The sequence below is a fragment of the Pieris brassicae genome, unplaced genomic scaffold (assembly GCF_905147105.1).
Source record: "Pieris brassicae unplaced genomic scaffold, ilPieBrab1.1, whole genome shotgun sequence".
In the NCBI taxonomy this organism is placed as follows: domain Eukaryota; kingdom Metazoa; phylum Arthropoda; class Insecta; order Lepidoptera; family Pieridae; genus Pieris; species Pieris brassicae.
Genome location: NW_025576139.1, coordinates 22,641 through 27,640, shown reverse-complemented (window position 1 = coordinate 27,640; position 5,000 = coordinate 22,641). Strand labels below are relative to the sequence as shown.

At 44.2% G+C, this 5,000-nt stretch overlaps 1 non-coding gene across 1 annotated transcript; it reads left to right on the top strand.

Moving 5' to 3' along the window:
- The first annotated feature begins 2,994 nt into the window (after window positions 1–2,994).
- LOC123719572 lies at window positions 2,995–4,900 on the top strand. Its single transcript, XR_006755638.1, has one exon. It is a non-coding gene; the product is annotated as a small subunit ribosomal RNA (ribosomal RNA).
- Window positions 4,901–5,000: the final 100 nt, after the last annotated feature.

The following is a 5,000-nucleotide window of genomic DNA, read 5'->3' as shown; positions in this document are numbered from 1 at the left end:
ATGGATGATAATTGGTTTTTGTACTGCTCCGACGCTACGGGAAATGCAGCCCCTCCACCCTTGCGTACCAAAAGCGCAGGGCATTTTATTCAAGCCTACGCAGCCTCGGCTTTTTTGGTCGCCTTCGGCGACCAGCCTCAGCCGCTACGGCTTGCATGATGCCCGCGCTTTGGGTACGGCGGGTGAGGGCTGCTCTCCCTGCGCGCCTCCGAGCTTTTATATACACTCTAGGGGTAGGGCAGACAAGACCGCGTGGATAGTGGGGCGCTCTGATTCGGTTTTGGGTACTTTTTGGATATTCAATAAGTAAGTAAGTAAGTAAGTAAGTAAACACTCAATTCTCACTCAAGAATTACAATATAATACACAAAATTTACAACTTACAAACAATGAAATGAATGATCTTTTTCTCGTATGCATCGCAAATGATCGATACTTTCAAAATAATCTGAACCCTTACACTTAGTCAACTCAAAGTGATTGACGTTTGACATCAATTTTATGTCGGTTTTATGAAATAGATTTTGGTCGGCGGTCGGTAACGGCCATATATGTCTTATATATCAATTTGTATGAAAAAGTTTCAAAAAAAAAAAAAAAAAACTCAATCAACTAAGTAAGTAAGTAAGTAAGCAAGCACTTAAGTTTCTTTTAGTGAGTACTATCTAGAATAATTAAAAATATCGACATTTAAATCGACGGTCCCTATTTGGAAGGTTAACCTATAGCCCTAATAATAATTATATTATTATGATTATGACAATGTTGATGTTGTTGCACTAGACACACCATAATAAACCATAAATAGTTTTTCTTACCAGAAGAGTTTTTATTTTTAAATATTCAATTTTAACTAGAAACGTATCGCTATCGCTAACAAAACCCCACACCACACACCACCACACGTTACACACATATACTTGACAGAGTAGATACTATCTACATATATATCGACAGAGTTGTAGATATCGTGCCGTTGAACGGCATCTTGTCGCGTCGCGTGGCGATCTTGTACGAGAAACATTTTCCTCTGACATTGTATCGGAATAATTATTATAATTCATTATTATACATACATACATACATACATACATACATACATACATACATACATACATATTATTAATAAATATAATTGTTTTTTTTGTTTTTTCTTTTCTTCAAATAAACCCACATTGCCATTTCTCTGAGCGTGTGCTGCGAGCTTCAACGAGAAACATTCGGCGCGAAACTGTCGAGCGGCCGGCCGTCGCGCGCCGCACCTGTACGAGAAACATTTTCCTCTGACGTTGCATCGAAATAATTATTATAATTCATTATTATACATACATACATACATACATACATACATATTATTAATAAATATAATTGTTTTTTCTTTTCTTCAAATAAACCCACATTGCCATTTCTCTGAGCGTGTGCTGCGAGCTTCAACGAGAAACATTCGGCGCGAAACTGTCGAGCGGCCGGCCGTCGCGCGCCGCACCTGTACGAGAAACATTTTCCTCTGACGTTGCATCGGAATAATTATTATAATTCATTATTATACATACATACATACATACATACATACATACATACATACATACATATTATTAATAAATATAATTGTTTTTTTTGTTTTTTCTTTTCTTCAAATAAACCCACATTGCCATTTCTCTGAGCGTGTGCTGCGAGCTTCAACGAGAAACATATCTATCAATACAAATGTCTATGCAAAAAAAAGAAAACAAACAAAATCATATCAGTCAATAAAATAAATAATAATATTTTTTTACTACTACTACTACTACTACTAGTACTACTACGTGCTACTACTGCACGCCAATACACATACATAATAAAATGAAAAATCGTCTCTCTCTCGCTCGCTCTACGAGAAACATTCGACGTCCGCTCCAATGCCGACGCGGACTATTGCTCTCGGTATAGATGTGGAGCGAAACAGTCGTGCGCACAGCGTCGACTCGTTCTCGTTGCCGCGCGTCGTTCGTCTCAAATAGACACGAACGACGGACGAGAGAGAATGTGTTCTTGTTTTTGTGTTTGTGCGAAGTGTGAGAATATTATATACATATATTCGCGCATGGATGATATAGATATGGGTATGGATTTTCGGAGGAAATTATATCAAATTCGTATTTCGAATGCGAGACCGCCGAGATCTTTCCCAGCTCTCTCTCTCTCTGTGTGTGTGGTGTATAGTACATTTTATATATCTCTCTTGTGTCAACACAAAATAACAAAGAATATACATACTACTCCTCCTCATATTTTATATAATATAATATAAAATTATATTATAGCACCGCGTTCGCAGACCGTATGGTGATGTTACCAATCGACCAAGATTTGGGACCGTCTCCCCCGGTGTTATCTGTGATGTTAAAAGAATACGCTTCTAGGCACACCTCAACGCAGGGCGCCTAGCGTGTTCGACACGTGCGCGGTCGCCACGGCGACCGTATATGGAAAGAATGTATAAAAGAGGACGCACACGCGCCCATCGTCGAAACGGTGTGCGCAGCGTCGTGTTGGAATTTATCCCTCAAGCTCCGGGCGTTGATCGTATCTAGTGCGAATCATGCGTGTGTGTGCGCATGTAATTGCCAGCCGAGTTTTAATATGTTTACAATAACGTATTGAATAAAAATTGAGAAGTTGCGTTTAGATGAATGTTCAATTTTCAAATTGTCACAACATCGATTCCCGCCCGCGGGGTCGTGTTCGTTGCAGTTTTATGTCCCTCACAGTGGTCGAGCATCGTTGTACATCACCTCGTTGCGAGATCGTGACGGGACGGCCGCTCGTAGACCGGTCAAAGTTAGTCTATCGATATGAAGCGCGAACGTCGCGTCGCGTGCAAATTCGACGCGTTACGTTCACGCGTGTCGAGAAGGCGCGCGCGCAAGCGCGCGCCCCTCGACGCCGCCGAGCCAGCGGCTCGCCGAAGCCGCGTGACCGCGGTGTAGGCGTGTCGTTTGCGTAAGCAGCTCCCTGGTTGATCCTGCCAGTAGTTATATGCTTGTCTCAAAGATTAAGCCATGCATGTCTCAGTGCAAGCCGTATTAAGGCGATACCGCGAATGGCTCAATATATCAGTTTTGGTTCCTTAGATCTTACTCAGTTACTTGGATAACTGTGGTAATTCTAGAGCTAATACATGCAATCAGAACTCTGACCAGTGATGGGATGAGTGCTTTTATTAGATCAAAACCAATCGGCGGAGGGCCATGCGTCCGAAGTCGTTAATTTTGATGAATCTGGATAACTTTTGCCGATCGCACGGTCCAGTACCGGCGACGCATCTTTCAAATGTCTGCCTTATCAACTTTCGATGGTAGTTTCTGCGACTACCATGGTTGTCACGGGTAACGGGGAATCAGGGTTCGATTCCGGAGAGGGAGCCTGAGAAACGGCTACCACATCCAAGGAAGGCAGCAGGCGCGCAAATTACCCACTCCCGGCACGGGGAGGTAGTGACGAAAAATAACGATACGGGACTCTTACGAGGCCTCGTAATCGGAATGAGTACACTTTAAATATTTTAACGAGGAACAATTGGAGGGCAAGTCTGGTGCCAGCAGCCGCGGTAATTCCAGCTCCAATAGCGTATACTAAAATTGTTGCGGTTAAAAAGCTCGTAGTTGCATTTGTGCGCCGCGCTGTCGGTGCACCGCATCCGCGGTGATACTGACACGTCTGCGGAGCATATCGTCGGTGAGCCGGCGGTAAAACGCCGGTTCAATATCAAAATCCTATCGCGGTGCTCTTCGGTGAGTGTCGAGGTGGGCCGACAATTTTACTTTGAACAAATTAGAGTGCTCAAAGCGGGCTCAAAATGCCGCTTGAATATTTCGTGCATGGAATAATAGAATATGATCTCGGTTCTATTTTGTTGGTTTTCAGAACTCCGAGGTAATGATTAATAGGGATAACTGGGGGCATTCGTATTGCGACGTTAGAGGTGAAATTCTTGGATCGTCGCAAGACGAACATCAGCGAAAGCATTTGCCAAAGGTGTTTTCATCAATCAAGAACGAAAGTTAGAGGTTCGAAGGCGATTAGATACCGCCCTAGTTCTAACCGTAAATATGTCATCTAGCGATCCGCCGACGTTACTACAATGGCTCGGCGGGCAGCTTCCGGGAAACCAAAGATTTTGGACTCCGGGGGGAGTATGGTTGCAAAGCTGAAACTTAAAGGAATTGACGGAAGGGCACCACCAGGAGTGGAGCCTGCGGCTTAATTTGACTCAACACGGGAAATCTCACCAGGCCCGGACACCGGAAGGATTGACAGATTAACAGCTCTTTCTTGATTCGGTGGGTGGTGGTGCATGGCCGTTCTTAGTTGGTGGAGCGATTTGTCTGGTTAATTCCGGTAACGAACGAGACTCTAGCCTGCTAAATAGGCGTCGTCATTCAAGGTGTGCGCGACTCTCGGGGAGCGCAACTCACTGGCGACGTATTAAAATTCTTCTTAGAGGGACCGGCGGCTTCGAGCCGCACGAGATTGAGCAATAACAGGTCTGTGATGCCCTTAGATGTCCTGGGCCGCACGCGCGCTACACTGAAGGAATCAACATGTTCTCCCTGGCCTAGAGGCCCGGGCAACCCGTTGAAACTCCTTCGTGCTGGGGATTGGGGTTTGCAATTATCCCCCATAAACGAGGAATTCCTAGTAAGCGCGAGTCATAAGCTCGCGTTGATTACGTCCCTGCCCTTTGTACACACCGCCCGTCGCTACTACCGATTGAATGATTTAGTGAGGTCTTCGGACCGACACGCGGTGGCCTCACGGCCGTCGGCGTTGCTGGGAAGTTGACCAAACTTGATCATTTAGAGGAAGTAAAAGTCGTAACAAGGTTTCCGTAGGGGAACCTGCGGAAGGATCATTAACGTTGGTTTTTTCTTTTTGTTTTGTTGTTGTCAAAGACTCGCAAAAAAAGAAAAAAATACAAAAAACACGTGAATGATACGAATCAAAATCGAATCCGA